The following is a 22963-nucleotide window of genomic DNA, read 5'->3' as shown; positions in this document are numbered from 1 at the left end:
TGATCAAACAGAAACAATTTTGACTTTCCAACAAAGTTAGAAGTACACATTCTCAAGAATGGAGAGAGTATATGAATAATAACACAAAGGGACAAAATGATCATTTTATCCCAACGTGTCAAGATGTCATGTTCTTTTATCTGTTTTAGGAAAAAAAAACTATTTTAAATAATAACATAAAAGGACACAGATTTTTAGAGTTACAAAATCGTAAATGGAAAACAAAGCGAGCATGCATTCAATCGTCAACTTTTGTCACATAATAGTGAGTTGTTGAACTGATCGTTCGTAAAAATCTACTCGAAACAATCAAAATGCACAATGACCGGTGTACATGTATAATGCATTGAAGCTAGTAATCCTGACATTCTACATATCTGGTGGGAGGAGCCACACAGGAGGTTCGTCACCATCCACGTGGTATCCCACGGACATGATCCCATTGAAATTGCCCCATGCGCTGTTTTCTTCCTTGTAAAACACATTGCTGAATGAGGGTGAGTTCGTCCAGTGCACCTCTGCCCTGTGGTTGAAATAGTAGATGTGGTTTCTCCTCACGCCGCCACACCGGCCCGCCACCACGTGCACCACCTTGGTGCATGTCGCCCCCAGAAACAAGGCATAGTCGCCTAAGCTCGTGGCCTCCACCCACTTGCACATGGAATTTGTCATCCCGTCGTCGGCTTCAACTAGTTCAAACACCGTGAAGGAGGACCTGCGGTTAAAATCCCTGATCACCATTAGAAGCTTGCCAGGTAGGGCAACTATGTACATGTTATACTCATGAAAACGTCTCTCCGGGTAGAGATTTGGTATAGTCGCCCACACGACAGTCCTGAGCACGAGCGTGCCACGTTTGTTCACGCTGATGTTGATTTTGGTGAGCCTCCCACTATATTTTGTGAGGCCATAGAGCTCGCCGCCATAGAATGCGATGTCCATGAGCTGCCGGTCCTGAAAATATTTCCTTGTCGACCACCCAGCCTTCGGGTGGCTCAGCCTGCAGACTGCGACATTATCCATGCTAGTGATGGCGGCGAGGATACAACCGTTTGAAGTGGGTGGTGAGGAGAAGATGATCTTGCGCGTGTCTTCGGTGGAGTATTGTATGCGGAGCTTCCTCCTTTGCTTGGCGGAGAGATCCACCTTCACGCCAGAGAAGAGATTCATGATCCGGAGCTCATCGTCGTACCAGGCGACCCAGCCGCCATCATGACAGCCGACGAGCGACCTGCGGACGAAATTGCCCGGGAGCGGGAGTGGGACGTACGGCAGGACCTTGTCGTTTTCAGGGCAGTAGCAGCGCATGCGTTTCGCCTTGTCATGGCCGCTTGGGTCGAGGAGCAGCCACGGAAAGACGGGTCGCCGCGGGTGGGTCCAGGCAAAGGAGGTGCACGCGGCGGCGAGGCGGATCCGGTCGAGCGGGGATTCGAGCCTGGCGTAGACCTCGCGGAGGAGATCTCGGTGGAGGTTGGGCCACCCACCTGCCGCCGCCGAGCGCCTCTTGACGCCGCAGCCGTCACCTGCGGGCGTGTGCGGCGGCATGGTATGTTTTCTCCTAACCTAGCCTAGCCTGGGCAAATATGGAGGCCGACCCGATCGATTGTGTAAAAAGGGATCCTTGTGTTTAAACGCGTCCGTGCATGCGTTGGAAATAAAGACCTGACCCAAGGGAAGGGATCATTGCCTCCAACGCGATCGTTTTAAACGTCAATGTTGTTGCATGCACAAAACAATTTCTCAAAAAAAAAAAAAGGAGAGATCGGGTGCAAAACAAACAACGCAAAGAAAGAAGGCACGACAATTACGGGCGGGGACGAGCATCTTTTCTTCATTATCACGAAAAGAAATTAAATTAATTAGGGTGAGAGGCATGCATATCATCAAATTAATCATGGCTCCGGTGAGGGAGTGGCCATATGATGGCGACGCGCTTTAGGCTCACTCCAGAGCTTTGAACTCGTTGCTAGGTGGTTCACGAACATGGTTGTAATTTTTATTACCTCTATTGTTCTTTGCACTGCCATGATTGAAGATTAACAGATTGGAACTTTCTCGCAAAAATAAAATAAAATTGGATGAGAAATCCCATGCGTAGATGTTTAAGGTATAGACGACACTAACACGCCACGGGCCGGGAAGGTCAATCGATGAGTTTGGCATGTTTGCTTTGCATGTGCCGTCCTTCTAACAGACACGAGCATACATGTCAGTTGACAAAGGTTGTTCTAAGAGACATATGTTTCTATGCCAGATTGTGGTGCTGCCAGACATGACAAGCATCAACGGATACATACATGGTGGTGTTTGTTGGTGGCTAGTCAGTCCAGACATGACGACCGCGCGCTAGTCGTGCATGTGGAGAACCCATGCTAGATGAGTGGTGTGATGTAAGACGATCGGGTCTTCCATCAGCAGATGCTAGTCCAACACCAGTGTGAGATAGAGGTCACAACGTGGACATGGGTTGATCTGTTGCCTTCCCGTCAAACAAGAAGTGAACAGTTAGGTTGGACTCAAAATTCGGAGCTTCTGGTGCCGGGGCGGTTGTGGGGACACGAGGAGATTGTGGTGGTTAGGAAACCGATGCCGCTAGGTTTGCATCCATCCCTGCAGACGGAGATGTACTAATCTGCAATAAAATCGTTACATAGATGGATGCCGACGCGATGTTCTCTTCTTCAGCCACAATTCACACCCTTTCCATTCTCGTTCTGTCTCACAGCCGCCTAACGCCTCCACGCCTTTCCTAACCCCAGAGTTCAATATGCAAACCGATCCCGCGTCTAGGTTTCAAACGAAACGAGGCAAATCCCAAACCTAACCCCCGGGAGAGCACTAGGGGAGCATATGGGTGGCTGCATTCGGACGAACACTCTGTGTGCGGGGCGGCAGAGGAAAGGAGAGAGCACACCACACCCTTGTACAAGAGTGACAAGAATCATGTCAGTACACAAGAGGGAGGCGGTGCTTGGAAGAGGATTGCCTCCGTCCATGGTTGGGTGGCCACAAACGCAACGACGCTAGGTTCAAGCTTGCTCCCATCCCCGGCGGGACATTTGTCGTGTCTCGAGGCTTCCAAAATGTCGACTTCTAGTTCCTCGTGGATTGCTTACGCCGGACGCCGGTGATGTCGGATTAGACGACGAGAGATAATGACCTGGCGAGGGCTTCCGCATACGCTGGTAGTGGGAACATCGACAAGTAACCTAGGGTGAAACGACCAAATCTCCGGCTATAATCATCCATGAAATTGCGGCTTTGGTGAAAAATTACACAAAAGCTTGGAAGAAGCTATCTCCTGGGATTGAACGACGTGCATGGTGAAAATCCAAAAAGGATCACGTCGACGTATCCTTCCATGACGACTCTTGTACTTGAGGAATGGGCGCAATTATAAGAGATGATCATGCTTGTTTTTGTTGCAACGGGAATTAGTGGCATTCTGTTTGTTGATGATGTCGTGAAAGCTGAGGCCTGTGCTCTCCTTAATGGATTAATTCTTGCAGGGTGAGTTGGTTTCGATAGGATCATTATTGAATCAGACTGCATGGAGGTCATCGAGATCATGCAACAAGGTGGTAACTCCATTGGACCGGCTGCGGTGATTTACAAAGAGTCCTCTTTCTTATGTTGCAAGTATGATCATTGTTATGAATAGTCACTGTCCTAGAGAGGCTAATAGAGCAGCTCATCTTCTAGCTAGTCAACTGGTGGATGCCAACTATACCTAGAACGTAGATCCACCAGAGTTTTTTGTGTAATTGTGGATGATGTTGCTATGTTCTCAGATGTAATATAATCCTCCATAAAGGCTTTGTCAAGCTTGATTTTCCATGCCCGAGGAGCTTGTCGTAGCCCACAACGCCTTGCATAGCTTCAATACCTTGTGTTCCTCTTCTTTGATATATCCCGGTGGTTGAATTGTTGGAGTTAAACACGTCTCCATCTCCTAGCCGGCTCGGATTAGGACTCAATCACCTAATAGGTTTAGGCATAGGCTAGCTATACCAGTATATATCTGTAACCACCCCTTGTAATCTTTGTACCGTGAGATCCAAAATGTAACGAAAAGCACGGGACCGACACGGCCCTGTTTGCCATCATCTCACTGTGTTCTCGTGTGTTGTAGTTTCGCCTAGTTGTGCGATCAATCCAGCCGGCGGCTCGTACGTGCACTTGTAGCTGCGTACGGTGTGACGCCGGAGAACCGATCCAGCTGCTTGGTCTAGCTTCCTTACGTGAAGCATCCTGCTGCTTGCGTGTTTATTTCTGCACGTACGTGCGTTGGCCAAAGGATCGGTCAGTCAGAATACGACGGAAAATACTCGTCGGCATTTGTATGTATGTGACCGAAGCCAATAATTGGTATCAGAGCAAGGTTGATATTCTAGTAAGGAAAGGTCATGACGGGCAAGGAGATCATGAAAGCGTCCGGCGTGGCTAAAGTACTTGCCGTGCCCGGTTCGTCGTACCCATGGTTTGATCGCGAGAACTTCGGGGTCTGAAAGGCTCTCATGGAGTGTGGTATCCGCGCCAACGAGTTATGGGACGCGGTCGATCCAGGGGACGACACGTTCAAGAAGGAGGGAGCCGAGCACCGGAAGGATCGGCAGGCGGCGTCGACGATTTACTTGGTGATGCCGATCGATGTCCTACGGCACCTAATCGCCAAAGCAACAACGAAGGAGGTGTGGGATACTTTGAAGCTCGTGTTCGAGGGACACATCCGCGTCAGGCAAGCCAATCTCCAAACTCTCCTAAGGAACTATGAGACTTTGGTCATGTCCGACGATGAGTCCGTGGACGTGTTCGCTTCACGGGTAGCTCCTCTAGTCAATCGAATTCGCGCGCTTGGAGAAAACCTCATGGAGGCCTCGGCTGTCCGGCGGTTCTTGCGTGGGGCCCCTCCCCGGTACATTCAAATTGTCACAGCGATTGAGCAGTGCGTCGATCTCGCGACTCTCTCCATCGATCATGTCATCAGACGGTACAATGCTCACGATGAGCGGATGCGGTACAGTCTTGGGGACGGGAGGAACGACGAGCTTGTGATGCTCATGAAGGCCCAATGGATCGCCCTGTCGAAAGAAAAGCAAGGTGGATCCACGAGCAGCGGCAAGAAGAAGGGGAAAGGGAAGCAACGCTCGGCGAGAAAGAACTTCGCTGACTCGAACGACGAGGATGCGCCTGCACCACCGAGGAGAAAGTTTGACATAAAAAAAAGTGAGGTGTCATAAGTGTGGACTCCTCGGTCACTTCAAGGCTGACTGTGAGGAAGCACCGAAGCAGAAGGCACTCACGGCTGAGGAAGGAAACAACGGAGATATGATGCTGATGTGCGAGCTAGTGGGCGAGGAGAATCCAGATGATCATGATCAACTGGACATGGGTTCGGTGAGTGCATTCGGGCCAGTAACCCTAGACGAAGTTGTGGTGCCAGAAGACCATGACACAAGGCGTGACAGTGTGGTTATGTTAGAAGCAGGCGATGTTGTGGCGCCAGAAGACCATACCACAAGACATGATGATGTGGTCACGCCAGTAAATCCAGGTGCAGACGTGCCGCCAGAAGGCCACGGCACGAGGTGTGATGGAGTGGTCATTGCAGACGAACGCGACACACGGCGAGCTGCACTTGGGACAAACGAGCATGACGCATACATTGTGTCAACTGGTGCAACAAAAAGCGCGACCGTCGCAAGCAGCAGGCGCGTGCAAGGATACCAAGACACGAGTGATGATCCACCAGCTTCGGCCAGTCCGTGTGCAAAGGGAGTTGTGCGCGCCGCACGAAGCAACCCGTGCACTAGCTCATACGGTCATACCAGCAGGCGGCCGACGCGGTGCCAGACATGTACGTAGGCAGCAGCAGCGACAGAGCTTCTGCATGGACTGGTGCTGCTCCGCATGGACCAGAAAGAGATGGCCACTACAAGTTGCCTACTACATGATGGAGCCCACGTGGTGGCCTGCTAGTGGATGGGCCAAAAGTTGGGCAAAGTCTAGGAAAAAGAGACGTGCCAGAAATAAGGAGCAACCCGTATAGTGTCGCAAGCTCTCCAGTGAGGGCAGAAATCACATATTTGACCTGAGGTAAAAATCAAATCACAAACTGACCTGGTTACGAAAAAATTTCACTCTGCTGACCCTTCGGTGTGACGCCCGACAGCTGGGCGCCGCACCCTACCGTGCAGCGCCCATCACTTAGGCGCCACACTTCCTGCCAGCGTGGCAGCCCTGGTCCAGTTGCGGCCCCACAGACAGCACTGCAGCGCCTAAGTCTTAGGCGCCACACATGTAATATGCAGCGCCTAGCTCGTGGGCGCTGCACAGTCTGTGTTCCACTTGGGCTGGCCCCACCCTCTCTCTCCACACACCCCCACCCCACCCAAATCCTTAGGCTTGCGGCCCTCTCTTCCCCTCTCCCCCCTCTCAAATCCTTCTCAAATCTTGCAAATCCGGAGTATTTGACCGTGGATTTCGAAGCCAACCCCTCCCTTAAGGTAATCTCCTCCGATCCCCTCGTTTTCATCCATAGGAATTGTCACATTTTCTCAATTGTTGCTAGTTTGGGGAAACCCTAGTTTTGACTTGGATTTGCAAATTTGTGTTGAATGATGTTATGTTTCTTTGCTAAGTTGGGTTGGTTAAGCTTCCATAGTATGCTAGGGTTAGGGTTATGTGTGTTTGATGTTGGTGTTAGGGTTATGCTATGTTTATGGTTGTTATATATGTTAGGGCATATGTGTGCAAATATTTTTCTTAAGTATTTACTTGATATATGTGTGTTTTTGATTATTGTAGGGATGGGGAGAACATGTGTTTATGTTCATCATGTGGATAGAGAGGCCTTTTTGAAATGCAATGTTGAGACGGACCCGGATGAGCTTGACATGGTGTTTGAGAGTAGTCCTAGCTATGCGGAGCTTTTGGAACAAGTGAGGAAAGATTTGAATTGGATGGACCCAAGTGACGTTGTTGAGTTCGAGGGAAGGCATAATGTTGGTTTTGGAATGCACATCCGTTGGAAGACAATGCGTGTGAACTCCGAGCAACGTTGGGTTGCATACAAGGAGACGGTTGCCGAATCTCTAGACAAGGCTCTTGAGTTATTTGTCTCCAAGAAGGTTGAGTCTACTTTGAATTTAGACTTGAACCGGAACCCCTCCCCATTGGTTGCTAGCACTCCCCCACCCATGAACCAAGATCAAATGAGTGAACCTCAATTCACGCAACAAGATTGGCCAACATTGAGCCCGACTCCAAACAACCAAAATGAAGGTTTTGAAGAGGAGAATGATGAGTACGAGGAGGATGACAACGAAGTTGACCTCCATGACAAGAATGTGGGTGATCTCGACCAATATCATGTGCAAGAGACAATGGACCAATCCATCCCTTTTTCCCGTGCATATGCATCGGACTCGGATGACGATGATCCCGATGAAGAAGTTGATGAGGAGGGGTTCACGCCGAAGGAGGCCGAAGCATTCAAGAAGGTATTCGGGCGGGATCACAAGACACCATTGTTCAAGGATCTTAGTCTCGCGGATGAAGCCGTTGTAGATGGTGGCAAATGCATATCTCTTGGAGCTAAGCCAAGTTCTCACCGTGATTTGGAAGACGGCAAGAACAGGATATATCCCGGTTGTGAGTTTCAATCCTTCTTGGAATTGAAGATGTGGCTCGACAACTCGGTTACACATTATCATCCACATAAAGTGGCCAACTCGTATGTTAATGTGCGTTACACGGTCAAATGTGAAGTGCCAACATGTCCATGGATTGTGCGTGCAAGGCCATGGAAAGGAGGTCCCACTTGGCGCATAGTGAGTTGTCTACCAACTCACATGTGCCGGCACAAGAATGCGGATGGCAAGCTTGTGTACCAACAACACAGACAACTCACGTCCGAGTTCATTGCTTACAGGCTGTCCAACCAAATATCCACACTTCCAATAATGAGCATCAAGAGTGTCATTGACCTTGTGAAAGCCATCTTTCATTACAAGGTGAAGTACGGCAAGGCATGGAAGGCGAAGCAAGACGCATTCAAGATGTTGTATGGCAATTGGGAGGAAGCATATAACCGACTCCCTAGGTTGTTGTTAGCTATGGCCGCCACAAACCCAGGCATGGTTCACGTGGTTGAGCCTCATGGGCACCAAACTTTGATTCATAACGGTAGGACCGTTCGAGTATTTGGCCATGCATTTTGGGCCTTTGAGCAATGCGTGAGGGCTTTTGAGCATTGTCGGCCCGTCATCGCCATTGATGGCACGTTCTTGACCGGACAATACAAGGGCACTTTATTGGTTGCAATAGCAAGTGATGCGAATAACCGGGTGTTGCCTTTGGCTTTCGCTTTGGTTGAGGTGGAGAACAATGATAACTGGGGGTGGTTCTTGCGTCAACTGAGAACAAGGGTATTACCGGCTGAAAGGGTAATTTGTGTCATATCGGATCGCCATGCTGGAATTCTAAACGCGGTGGTGATTAACATTCCCGGACATAGAAAGTTGCATCATCGATGGTGCATGAGGCACTTTTGTGCAAACTTCTATAGGGCATGTGGTATCAAGGAGTTGGCCGATGATCTTCAGGATTGTTGTCTCGCTTTCACCAACAAGCGGTTTTCCACATTGTTCAATGCATTGCTCAGACACAAGAAACTTGACCCCGGCGGTCAGGAGTTTCTCAATAAGAACATTGCCGAAAGGAATATGCGGGCACGTGCTTTCGATGAAGATGGCCGGAGGTACGGTCAAATGACAAGCAATATGGCAGAATGCTTCAATAAGTTGCTCAAGGGTGTACGTGCATTACCCGTGTACATGCATCTCGGTGCGCTAAGGATGAGAAAGAATGAATGTGTTAGCCATTCAAACATGTGTAATACGGTCAACGGGAAAGTAAAGAAGGGAACACTTTACCACATAGTTAATCACCGGAACAGCAGGCACTCGTTGCCCTTTCCTGACGTCTCTGTAGTATTTCCCCTTTGCTAGATCCTCAAAGTTTACGGGTTCTTCAAGAATATCCTCATTATATGCCGGCGGCAATATCTCAACTCGAGTAGTTCCAATAAACCATCGTACGTAGTTATCAAAAGCTTGTTGGCTGTGCTCACGAAGCGGGGCGCGTGCAGTGCTACGAGCTTGCTCCACAGAAAGCTGGAAGCGGGTAACATACGAAGCATGATGCTTGTCTCCCAGTCCTTTTTCTTCCGCTGCCTTCTCCTGTCCAACCTGCGTGGTATAAAACCAAGCATTAGCACAATCAAAGGAGTCCCGATGCTTAGACAATACGCAGACATGCTCTCTTACCTATGAAGTGCTTTGTCCGTGTCCACCCAGTCCGGCGGGTGAGGTTGGAACAGACCAAACTGACGATACACGCGATGCGGCAAATGAAACTCAACCGCCCAGTTGCATATCAGTGGGCACCGCATAAGCCAGAGATCCTTATCCCGCAAGCACATCGGGTTGAGGCAGAACTCGTCGGTGTACCCCAAGCTCTCACCCACGCCATATGGCTGCCATTCCACCTATGAAACAGGGCAACAATGCAAATTTGATGACTATGTTTCAAGCAAGCATGAGAAAGGACCGAAGTAATGACCTCCTTACCTGCTCAGCCGCAATCATGTCCAACTCGGCAATGTACTTTTGGTACATGAGATTGACATCGTTCGTCATCTCGGAAACGATATCCCACTTGTAAGCCCACGTGGGGCGCCGTAATTCGTCATGTTCATCTGCATACCATGGATCAAACCTGATGCTCTTCGGGCGTCCAACAGGCAGACGCTCCCAGCTCCATATAGAAAGTAGAAGCAGATTACCACCAATTCCTGCACTATCTGTGATCCTACAACACGCATCGTCCAGCTACATATGAAAGAAAAACAATGTTAACTTGACAGCAAGCTTGCATTGCTAATGAAGAAATGAGTTGATCACAAAACAGACCAACTACCTGCCGGTACAAGTAGGCAAGAGTCGCTGAACCCCAACTCCATTTGCTATCGAAGACAGTCAATGCCTTCAGCCACATCCATGGAGCATTCTTGCCAGTGGAGTCAGGAAACAAAGTCCTCGACACAACGTACCACGTACAGACACGAGCATGTGTCTGGATCACATCATCAGTGGCATCCGGAGGGCACGTCGCAAAGTTATTTTGAATCCACGTGAAAGCAGCTCCGGCGGCTTTCCTTTCCCTCTTCTTCTTCTCTTCTCCCTCCTCTACATCAGCCTCAGCCTCGGTAGGAGCCATACCGATAAGAGCAATCATCTGCTCGCGCCACCCATCAGAATCGGTGCTCATACAAAGAGGCCTCCCATCGATAGCAAGACCGGTGATCAACGAGACATCCTCGAGCGTCATGGTCATCTCCCCAGTCCGAAGATGGAAACTGTGCGTCTCCGGCCTCCATCGATCAACAAGAGCGGACACCAGTGGAGCATTCAGATTCGGCGTGGACCGGCTGACCAACAGTATCCACGGGAGTAGTCCTGCCTGCTTGATGTATGGTGTGTACCGCTCGTCGTAAGGCATGGCAGGACCAGAGACCCCGTGATACCGAATCTTCAGAGGTTCAAGCTTCTGCAAAAAAAAGTAATGACAAATCTTAGGGCATGTAAATTTCAACTAAAGGCAAAGCAAATTTGCAAAAGATTTAGATTACTCATTATTACCTTATCTTTCTCGCGCATCATGTAGGACCGGTGTTGCAGGTCGTAGACATCGTCCAGAAGCCAAAACATCCTTACAATTTCAAACAATAAACATACATGAGTTCATCTCAAATATCGGTAAACACTCAACATTTCATATGTGTTCATCTAAACATCTCATATGTATTCATCTACAAGAATCTCAACATCTCCTTCTCACACAATGAATAAATGATTGTAAATTCTCATATATATCTCGTATGACATATGTGTTCAAATAAATCAACATCTCATATTTCAAATAAACTCAACATCTAATATATATCTAAAAAAACTCAACATCTCACATATATCTACAAAACTCAACATCTCATAATTATCTACAAAACTAGGCATCTCATATATATCTAAAAAAATAAACAATCTAGGTTTCACTAACAAGAATCATATACTACCGGATATGACTACACATCCTCCATCACAACACAACAATCTTGGACAAACAAAGATCCAAACCAAGCAAAACTAAGTTTCCACCTAATCTTGGGCAAATCCCTAAAATTGCAACGATTTAACGGAGGAAAAGAAAGGGAACGGAGGAGTTTACGTACTAGGAAGAATTGGAGATCGAATCCAGGCCTCAAAACTTCAGATCCGAGAGGGGGTGTGGGTTGATCCGAAGGGGGCGCCGCCACCGCTCTTTGTACAGAAGAGAGCAACTTCTCAGAGGTGGAAGAACTGCCTGGGAGGGGCTGGCCGGATGCGGCCTAAGTCAACGTGCAGCGCCTAAGACACGGGCGCTGCAATATACACAGTGCGGCGCCTAAGCCTTAGGCGCTGCACTGCTGTCTGTGGGGCCGCAACTGGACCAGGGCTGCCACGCTGGCAGGAGGTGCAACGCCTAAGGCAGAGGCGCTGCATAGTAGTGTGCGGCGCCCAGCTGTCGGGCACCACACTAAAGGGTCAGCAGAGTGATTTTTTTTTGAAAGTAGGTCAGTTTGTGATTTGATTTCTGCCTCAGGTCAAATATGTGATTTCTGCCTCCAGCGAGCAGTTTGGGTATGCCCAAAATGCCCGAAAAGGGAAGTTTGACAACTTAAAAAGACGTGACGTCTTCAACTTTATCGGAGACAGAAGAACAGCCACATGAACCAGAGGAAGCGCTTCAAATAAACTCGGTCAAGATGAAGAGTAAGAGCAACGATGTTTGCACATCGAGGAACCGGAAAATTTTAAAGATGCAGAGACGAAGGAGTGTTGGCATCGTGCTATGGATTATGAGTTGTGGTCGATCCGAGACAACAAAGTATGGGAGCTCATGGATCTTCCCAACGGACATAATGTCATGGAGCTCAAGTGGGTGTACAAAGTCAAGAAGGATGCCAAAGGAAACTTGGTGAAGCATAAAGCAAGGCTTGTGGCTAAAGCAAACGTGCAAGAGCAAAGTGTGGACTTCGAAGAAGTTTTCGCTCCAGTTAAAAGCATGGACTCGGTGAGGCTACTAATAGCTCTCGCAGCTCAAGAATCTTGGAGGCTACATCACATGGATGTGAACTCTGCGTTGTTGACGAGCTCCTCGGGCATGGAACACCAAGCTTGACAGTACACACTAGTAGAAAAAGGGCCTAATGTTCAGCCCTTTAGTCCCGATTTGTAAATTAACCCCATTAGTGCCGGTTCAAACGGCTACGCATTAGTCCCGGTTCGTGTTGAACATTTAGTACAGGTTCGTGGCACAAACCGGTACTAAAGGGGTGGTGGCAGGCTGGCGTCAGGCCGGGGGCCCACGAGCCCCTTTAGTCCTAGTTTGTGACACGAAACCGGGACTAAAGGTCTAACCTATAGTGTCGGTTTGTGTCACAAACCGGGACAAAGGGGGTCTAACCTTTAGTCCCGGTTGGAGACACAAACCGAGACTAAAGGGCAATTTTCAAACTCTACCCCCACCCCCCCGGTCGTGTATCGCCATTTCAGTTTTGTAAAAAAGAAAAGAAAATGATAAAAACTTCAAAAATTAAAATCCTTCAAGATGTAGTTATGTTACGACATCTACCAGTTTATAAAGTAAATAAACTTAAATTTGGACATGTTTTGCAAAAAGTGTTATGAAAAAGTAAAACGGCCATATCTTCTGCATACAATGTCGAAAAATCGTATAATATATCAAAAAAAACATGAAATCCGCTTGTTTGCAAATTTTTAGAATCCTCAAATTCTGAATGAAAAAAAAAGATATGCTCAAATTTTAGTTTTTTAATTTTCGTTAAATCTGGTCAAATTATAGTCAAACTACTTATTCAAGAAATATTATTGTTAATAAATAATTATTTTAGTTTCTTTGACTTTTGGTCAAACTACTTATTCAAGAAATATTACTGTTACTATATAATAATTATTTTTTAGAATAATAGTTTCAAACTCAAACGGTGAAACATGTGCCTTCATGCTGAAGCTAAACTCCTGAGGGTTAATAGGATTGACAACTTATTATTGTCAGGTAAACAACAAGTGCAGACTTGGAAACTAGGGGGAATAGAACTCGGAAGTTAAGCGTGCTCAGGCTGGAGTGGTGAGAGGATGGGTGACCGGTCGGGAAGTTAGATGATTTGGAATGATGAGGGTTGATTAGAGCAATGATGAGTGGTGATTAGAGGCTAAATCGTCAAATAATTCGGAAAAAAATCATTTTTTTTCAAAAAACAAAAACAAAAAATAAATAAATAAGACCTGTAGTTACAGACCAGTACTAAAGGTCCCTCAGACCACCGAGCGGGCTCGTGCCACGTGGTGGGCCTTTGGCCCCGGTTCATGCAGAATCGGTACTAAAGGGGGGGGGGAGACCTTTAGTCCCAACCCTTTAGTGCCGGTTACAGAACCGGGACTAAAGGTCCTTACGAACCGGTACGATAGGTCATTTTTCTACTAGTGATATAGATTTCTCTTGGATTTGAGAAAGCCCCACTAGAGCATACGATGTATAAACGAGGTAAAGGCAAGGATCGTCTGTTAGTGGGCATCTATATGGATCATCTGTTGATAACTGGAGCAGACGAAGAGGTGATTGCAAACATCAAGCTATAAATGAAGGAGCTATTCAAGATGACTGATCTAGGGCTTTTGAGTTACTACCATGGGATCGAGGTACAACAAAAGCCGGAGGGGATCACAATATGCCAGGAGGCATATACAAAGAAGATACTTGAAAGTTATGGCATGAAAGATTGCAATCCTAGTCATGTTCTGATGAAGCCTCATCTTATACTAAGCAAGAAAAGTAAAGTACCTGTAGTTAATGCAATAGAGTATATTGCAGCTGCCACTGCGGTGTGTCACGGTATGTGGCTAGGGAGGCTAGAACAAGTGGTGCTCAATCTTGATAGCTAGTCGACAACTTTTCTACGCGAGGATCCAGTGTGGCATGATAGGTCCAAGCACATTGATACGGTGTATCAGTACATAAAGGACCGCGTGGAATAAGGTAACATGAAGGTCAACTACATTTGCACCGATGATCCACTGGCGGATATGCTAACCAAGACTTTGGACCGAGAGAAGTTCTTGGAGATGCGAAGAAGTTCTTGAATTTATCAGCAAGACAAATGTGTCATCGGTCTATTTTTGTGAGAAATGTAGTGATGTGCAACATTGAGACATATATTCATGCCATAAATTGGTACTTTGTTTGCCATTCGAGAAATGTTAAACATGTAGTGGGGGTTGTCGGTGTCAAAACCGGCGGATCTCGGGTAGGGGGTCCAGAACTGTGCGTCTAAGACTAATGGTAACAGGAGGCTGGGGACACGATGTTTACCCAGGTTCGGGCCCTCTCGATGGAGGTAAAACCCTACTTCCTGCTTGATTGATCTTGATGATATGAGTATTACAAGAGTTGATCTACCACGAGATCGGAGAGGCTAAACCCTAGAAGCTAGCCTATGGTATGATTGTTGTTGTTGCCGTCCTACGGACTAAACCCTTTGGTTTATATAGACACCGGAGGGGGTTAGGGTTACACAGAGTCAGTTTACAGAGGAGGAGATCTACATCCGAATCGCCAAGCTTGCCTTCCACGCCAAGGAGAGTCCCATCCGGACACGGGACGAAGTCTTCTGTCTTGTATCTTCATAGTCCAACAGTCCGGCCAAAGTATATAGTCCGGCCGTCCGAATACCCCCTTATCCAGGACTCCCTCAGTAGCCCCTGAACTAGGCTTAAATGACGATGAGTTCCGCGCGTAGATTGTCTTCAGCATTGCGAGGCGGGTTCCATCTCCGAATACTTCAAGATAAATTTCGAACACAAGGACCGTGTTCGGCTCTGTAAGATAAATACCACGGTAGAGAGAATAATAATCCATGAATCTGATCTGCTGACAATTCTTCGAAAAGTGACATCACGCCATGGTCCGGTTTTTATCCGTACCATTTTTTACAACTTGCTACCGCACACATGACGAGGCGGTTTCCTTGGCACGTCCCATCGGGGCAGAGATCGTGTCCCCCTTACTACGGGATTCTCATCAATTCGGGTATGGGTAATCCAACCATGCCTGTTGGCATGACCCCGTGTTTTTAGGCAAGTCCCGAACGACTACGTTCGGGGACGCTTGATATTCTTCCCCCTTTATAAAGGAGTTGAGGCCAACCCCTCTATCTCCACGCTCGCACATCTCGCACCCTGAGTTCCAAAACCCAAAGCTCGAGCCCAAGCACCCCGGATCTTCGATTATGTCCGGATCTGACCATCAAGGCCGATGGATGGCTTCCTCTGTCACAGAGGAGGATATTGTGAAGCTCAGGGGGGCTGGGTATTTGACCGCCGATGTCAAGCACAGGCTTCCTGCTCCCGTACAGGTTATCCCCACTCCCGAGACCAACGAGGCGTCGTATTCGTTTCCCACTTCCTCCGGGGATTAGGTCTTACTCTTTACCCTTTTGTGAGGGGGCTCATGTTCTAATACGGGCTAGATTTCCACGATCTAGCTCCGAAATCCATCCTCCACATCTCGTAATTTATTGTTGTGTGTGAAGCCTTCCTCCACATCACCCCCCACTTCGGCTTATGGTTCAAGACTTTCAATGTGAAGCCGAAGATGATTGAGGGGCGACACGCAGAGTGCGAGGCGCCATAATAAGCAGGAACGTCGATGCCCCGTGGCCCGAAGGCTCCTTCCCGGAGGTATCTGGTTTATGGCAACGGAGGTGGTTCTATGTCACAGCTCCTCGAGGCTCAAAGTGGGCGGCCGCGCCCGCCTTCCGCTCGGGCCCTTCACCTCAACTGGCATCATGGGCTAACATAGGACTAAACTGGGGACCTGCGAACGATGTACCAATGCTGCAAAGCCGCACTCGGGAGCTCCTCGGGAGGGATATTAGTCTTGTCAAAATAATCCAGGTAATGCTAGTTCGGCGGATCCTGTCGTGCAAACGTCGACCTCTCTGGATGTGGGAATTCAATCCAGAAGGTCCACGAACCATCCAGCATTTCTTCGGCATGACGCCCGAAGGGATGTATAAGTCGTTCTTCGAACCACGAATAGAGTGTTCGAACACCACCGAGGATGCGGGCCTGAGCTGCAATCGCCTCGATACCCAGGTAAGTAACCCTATAACCGAACGCCTTGCTTATATCTGTCATATCATTGTTCTGAACACTGTCTGCAACTAGGATTGGCTTAGTAAAGCGGAGAGGATCAGGTATCCGGCCCCACTTCCCGAAGGCTCACCTGGCCCGGCAATGGCCAGGATTCTTGAACGGACAGTAAGTCAGGTGCCACCAGAGAAAGCCGAAGGGGAGAGTGGGGAGGCCAAGGGTGGGCCTCACACATTGCACATCCGAACTGGGGGAATTAGCTTCTCCACGGAGGAGGAGAGTCGGGGAGGCGAATATGAGGTTTCCTCCCCCCACGGAAAGAAGAGGGCCGCCTCCGAAGACTTGGAGACGGGCGCGCCTAAACAAGGGAAGAGAACTTCACCAAAGGGCACTGCCCTGAAGGGGGTCCTCACCGCATAGTGCCTGCAAACAGGCCAGCCCTCCATCGAGCTGTAAGTTTAATTTAACAAGGAACTTGTTGCATTTTCCTCTGAGAGTAATAATCAGGACCTGTTTTTGTAGTCCGGTCAGCAGTTCATCTCAATAGGGCTCATCCTTGGGGGATCTTCCTCCGGAGATGATGGAGAGTGAAACCCCACCTGCCTCTCCATCTCGTGAAGCTGGCGACCCTGAGGTATCATCATTGAGGAGTCCAGATCCAATGGGGCCGGAAGCTAATACTTCGGCCGCCCCGAGCCCGGCGTGCTCGGCTCCTGTGGCGGACAAGGAAAAGGTTCCGGGAGAGTCCGGTGTCCGGCCGAACACGCTGACAGGCCTCTTAGAGTCAGCTGCTCTCTTGGAGGATCATTGTACACTAATGGGTATGGTGCTGGAGAAAATCTCCTCCGCCACAAGCGGTTTAAACGAAGTTTTCAAGAGCCTGCTCAAAGGCTTTGAGGTAAGCCGCAAAAATACGCAGCTTTTAGTTGTACCGCATGCGATATATGCGCTCTGTATAAATAGTAGCCCCTGAGACTGTGGATGCCAGCCGATGGCGGCAAACGGAGGATCAAATTCCTAGATAATAATCGCACTTGTATTTCTGTGGAGGCTACTAAGGGTTCGGCTGTAGACCAAATTGAGGCGGAAAATTGACGTGGTGGGAGCCGACATCACGCTTGTTAACAAGCGATTCAAGGAGTCGCAGAGTATGCTTTCCTATATCCACTTCTATTTTGGGAAATTGCAAGAAGGTTGTAATATTAATGTGATGTGATGTAGTTGCAGGTGGAGCTGCTGCCGTTGAGGCCCTGAGGGCGGAGCTTGCCCTTGCCAAGGAACAAGCCCGGGTTAGCAATGCGGCTACTTTAAAGGCAACCGAGGAATTGAAGGCCGAACAGGCCGCTCATCACCGAAGCGAAGAAAAGATAGCCGAGATGGCTGTGGAGCTGAGGAACGCCGCCGGCCGGTATGAGCTTCTTGAGAAAGAGAATCAAGCGAAGGCGGCTGACCTGAAGAAGGCGCTGGACTCGACTAAAGAGACGCGTTCTCAGATTAGAGACGCGCGAGAGGAACTTCGACAAGCCGGGGAGATCTCGGCTGGAAATCCTTATTTGCTGCGGATGATGTTTTTAGATCCAAAGTATGCTCCATTGGATAAGCTATAGAGTGCCGCAGATAAGTATGCGCACTTGGCGAAGAGTGCGGCTGATGCAACCAAGTTGTTCATGGACCTTGAAGATAATAAAATAGAAAGACTGTTCTGGTCACAGTTTAATGCGCCAGCACGCTCCTTGCCCTTGAGTGAGAAGATGGCCGCTATAGCCGAGCTTCATAGGCTGTCCGGCCTTGTAATGAGGTCTGCAATAGACCATCTGTGGCCGAAGGGGCCGAAGCCAGACATTTACTTTGGTTTGGTGCAACAATTATTTGGTGCCAGAGCGCAGATCGATGCCGTGAAGAGATTGGTGTGCATAGAGGGTGCGCGGATGGCTCTTGCCCGTGTGAAAACATACTGAGCGGATATGGAGGCTATCAGCATTGCAACCCAAGGTCCGGCGGGAAGCCAAGACCCAGCCGAGCACTATTTTGAGCAGGTCATAGAAGGTGCATGTCGGTCTCAAAACCGGCGGATCTCGGGTAGGGGGTCCCGAACTGTGTGTCTAGGCGGATGGTAATAGGAGACAAGGGACACGATTTTTTTACCCAGGTTCGGCCCTCTCGGTGGAGGTAAAACCCTACTCCTGCTTGATTAAAATTGATGATATGGGTAGTACAAGAGTAGATCTACCACGAGATTAGAGAGGCTAAACCCTAGAAGCTAGCCCATGGTATGATTGTTGTTCGTCCTATGGACTAAAACCCTCCGGTTTATATAGACACCAGAGAGGGCTAGGGTTACACAGAGTCAGTTACCATGGGAGGAGATCTACATATCCGTATCGCCAAGCTTGCCTTCCACGCCAAGGAAAGTCCCATCCGGACACGGGACGAAGTCTTCAATCTTGTATCTTCATAGTCCAGGAGTCCGGCCAAAGGTTATAGTCCGGCTATCCGGACACCCCCTAATCCAGGACTCCCTCAGTAGCCCCTGAACCAGGCTTCAATGACGACGAGTCCGGTGCGCAGATTGTCTTCGGCATTGCAAGGCGGGGTTCCTCCTCCGAATACTTCATAGAAGATTTTGAACACAATGATAGTGTCCGGCTCTGCAAAATAAGTCCCACATACCACCGCAGAGAGAATAATATCTGCACAAATCTAATCTGCTGACGTATTTCGCAGCATGACATCACACCACGGCCAAGCCTTTATTCGAATCGTTTTTATTGTCCCACCTCAGCGCACTTAGCGAGGTGGTTTCCTTGGCACGTCTTGTCGAAGCAGAGATCGTGTCCCCTTATTCCGGGATTCTCATCAATACGGGCGTGGTTAACCCAATCGTGCCATTAATTACGGCGCTTGGGAGATAAGCGAGTTTTACCAGGCTGGTGGGGGCACAAGTTTCGTCCGCCCATATAAGGGGATAAGGATCCACCTTTTTCATCTATGCCTTCTTCCTCCTTCGCTTATCCATTTCCACGCACTCGAGCTCCAGCGCCCAAGTCCGCACTTCCCACCTCAGCCTTCTCCAGCCATGTCCGGAGTGGGAGGCCGGTGGATGGCCTCCTCCGTCACGGAGGGGCACATCAAAAAGTTGAGGAAAGCCAGATACTTGTCCAACGAAATTGTGCACCGGCTTCCAGACGAGGGGCAGCTCATCCCCACCCCCAGGCCCCATGAGAGGGTGGTGTTCCTCCCCCATTTCCTCCACGGACTAGGCTTCCCACTCCACCCATTTGTCCGGGGGCTCATGTTCTACTACGGCCTGGATTTCCACGATCTAGCCCCGAACTTCATCCTCAACATCTCGGCGTTTATTGTCGTGTGCGAGGCCTTCCTCCGCATCAAGCCCCACTTCGGCTTATGGCTGAAGACCTTCAATGTCAAGCCGAAGGTAGTGGGCGGCCAGCAAGCGGAGTGCGGAGGCACCATTGTGGGCAAGATGCCCAACGTTATACGGCTTGAGGGGTCCTTCATGGAAACCATCAAAGGGTGGCAATCGGGATGGTTCTACATCACCGAGCCGCGTGACCCTAAATGGGCAGCGGCCCCCCGAATTCCAATATGGCATCCCCACACGGCTCACCTCCTGGAAAGAGAAGGGCCTGTCGTGGGGTAATTCGGGAGAGCTGATCGGACTCCAAACCTGCGTCCAGAAACTGGTGGACAAGAAGGTTAAACTAGTCAACGTAGTCCAGGTCATGCTCCTCCGCCGCATCCCCCCGTGTCAATGACGGGCTTTTAACTTGTGGGAGTTCGACCTAGCCCAGCACCAAACTTTGACCAGGCTCTTTGACACAACGCACGAGGATGCCTGGAAGGTGCTATTCAAGGGCGCCGAGGTTCCCCCTCCCATTACCGAGGATCGTGGATTCTGCGCGAAGTGCCAAGCCAACGTAGTAAGCCTGTTTTACCCTTTACGGGATACTCTTTTTTCATAGTTTGACTCTATGCGGGATCTAAGCTCCCGTTCCTTTGACAGGACTGGCAGAAGAAGACTGGACAGATCGACTGTCCGGCTCCTTTGCCCGAAGGCCCAGCAGATGCCCGCTTGGTGAAGCTGCTGGTCCCGGCACCTTACGTGGTGCCAGAGAAGAAGGCCATGGGAACTCGAAAGAGTTCCCGGAGCCCGGTGGTGTTGGATTCATCGTCCGATGACTCCAAAGCGCACTCCTCCCACGAAGACGAGGAGGAGGAAGAAGAGGCCTCTTCCCCTCCAGCGGGGGGAGGAAAGAAAAGGAAGGCCGCCCCAACTAGGGGGGCCGGAGGGTCCAAGAAGGGAAAGACCCTTCCTCCGGACTACTCCACCAACGCCGATGAAGGCGAAGAGGAGTGGCTGTCCAGGGCCAAGCCCCTTGCAAAATCGTAAGTATCCGGATACCAGAATAACTCATGGCATTCCTTTATTGCACAGTATCTTCTGACGCCGAATATAATCATTCAGTCCGCCCAAGGCCGGGCTCGACGCTTCGTCGAGCGGCTCCCTGGATTCGTCGGATGTGAATAGTCTTTCACTCCCGACTGCTACCTCCCCTCGCCCTACGGACGATGCCGAGGTGGAGTCCCAAAAGGGGCCAAGCTAGGAGGAGGTGGTCCTGGAGGCGCCGCAAGGCGACCTCCCGGACTCCAGGCGCAAAGGGGATAAAACCCCAAAGGGCTCTAAGTCCGGCCCTGGGCCAGACACCGCACCGGAACCTTCAGTGGTTCCGGAGTCCGGCAGGCATCCCCCTAGTAAGAAGGGCAAGCCTACGACGCGGTGACCTCTGTCCAAACGGAGGCACCGGATAATTTGCTGGAGGTGCTTAACGACACCTCCATCGACGAGGAGCACCGCACTATTATGAGTGCGGTGATCCAGAAGGTTCAGTCCGTCAAGAGCGGGCTGATGAGAGCCTGTGCCAGCCTTCTAACAGGCTTTGAGGCATGTATTTAAGATATGTAAAAATATTACCGCATAGACAGTAGCCCCCGATGCTCAGTTTGGTGTTCGGAAAGAAAAGCCGAACTGAGGATCTGAAAGATATACGTAGGAGTCTAACATAAGTATGTCAATATGGGAATGCAGGCTGCGCTGCTCACCTCTGCCTCACTGACTATGGAGGTCGATGCATTGAAGAAGAGCGTCGAGCGGTCTGAGAACGAGCTCGGCCTTGCCAAGAAGCAGCTCGAGGACAAGGAAGGTAAGTAATACCTTATGTAAGTATATAAAAAGATCTGGTTGCAAATAATGACAGGACCAACGTGAGTATTACAGGGGCCACAACCGAGGTGGCGACCTTGAAGGAAGCGATGTCCAACGCCGAAGACAATGCGGCCGTGGAGCGCACCAAGCGAGAAAAGCAGGAGGCGCAGGTGGAGGAGGTGCAGCAAGAGCTCCACGCTCTCGTGAAAAAACACGAAAGTTTGGAGCTTGACTCAAAGACTCGAGAGTCCGAACTCGCCTCGACCCTTGAGAGTGCCAAATCTGCCAAGGCCGAAGCCCAAAAAGCCCTCCAGGAAATTGAGGCGATGAAGAAGATAGCGGCGGGTAAGGCATTCTTTATGCAAAGCAAGCACGTGAACGTGAATTACTTGTTACTTACCCGAGTCCGGAGCTCTCCAGGAGCATTCGCAGATCTGCCCCGCAGTGTGTCCGACGCAGCCGCATTCTACCAAGCCGAGGAAGGGAGCTCGACGGAGAAGGTGTTCTGGTACCAGTATGTTGAGTCCGGACACCCGGTGCCCTTGAGCGACCAGCTGAAGCAGCTGGTCGAGCTCCATAAGGTAGCCGAACATGCCATGAAGGGCCTTATAGTCCGGCTATGGCCTGGGGAAGTCATGCCTGGGAGCTACTTTGGGCTGGTGAGGCGGATGGCGGATGCCTATCCATGGCTTGAAGTCATCAAGCGCTCCATATGCATCGAAGGCGCCCGTAGGGCCCTTGCCCGTGTTAAAGTACACTGGGGCAAGATGGATGCTGAGAAGCTGGTGACATATGGGCCACCGGAGGGCAAGGAGCATCGCAGGCCCGAGATGTATTATGAGGGCGTCCTGAAGGGTGCCCGCCTTGTGGTGGATGAATGTTCCAAGGATGTAATTTTTGAGTAAACTCGCTCGTGTTATCCTGTGCGCTGAAAACTTATTCATATGCGCTAAGCAACGCTTTTTGAATTTAAAATATTACCTTCTGTGCGACCGTTTATTAAATCTGAGAGATGGCGAGTCGTCGGCTTCTACCCCCATGCCACGAGTGCTGGGGTGTTCGGGATAAACCTGAGCGCTCTTGTTCCCATTCTTGGGTCCTTCGAGGGAGGCGCTCAGCACAACGAACAAGGCAATCGGACTATAATGCTTTATTACTCTCACTTAGCCATAGAATTCTATAATTTTAAATTTCGGCGAAGCCCCTAGTATTCGGAAGACCGAGTTCGGGGCGCTATCCATGCGTAGGCCGGACAAAACCAGCTCCTCGCTCTAAGAGGCATAAGTATTTATGGACTCGAAACCTCTCGAACAGCGACCAGCTCTCGCCCTATCATGACGGTCAGTTTTAGCTTTCTCTACTGAGGTGCTTAACCCAGCTCAACCGGGGCACAATCACAGTAGTTCTCCCAGCGCTACCTTAGCCGATATAACGGAACGTAAGGTACCAAAACATGGGAGCCTGG

Source organism: Triticum aestivum, chromosome 3B (genome assembly GCF_018294505.1).
Source record: "Triticum aestivum cultivar Chinese Spring chromosome 3B, IWGSC CS RefSeq v2.1, whole genome shotgun sequence".
NCBI classification, from domain to species: Eukaryota; Viridiplantae; Streptophyta; class Magnoliopsida; order Poales; family Poaceae; genus Triticum; species Triticum aestivum.
Note: the sequence above shows the minus strand (reverse complement) of the source record.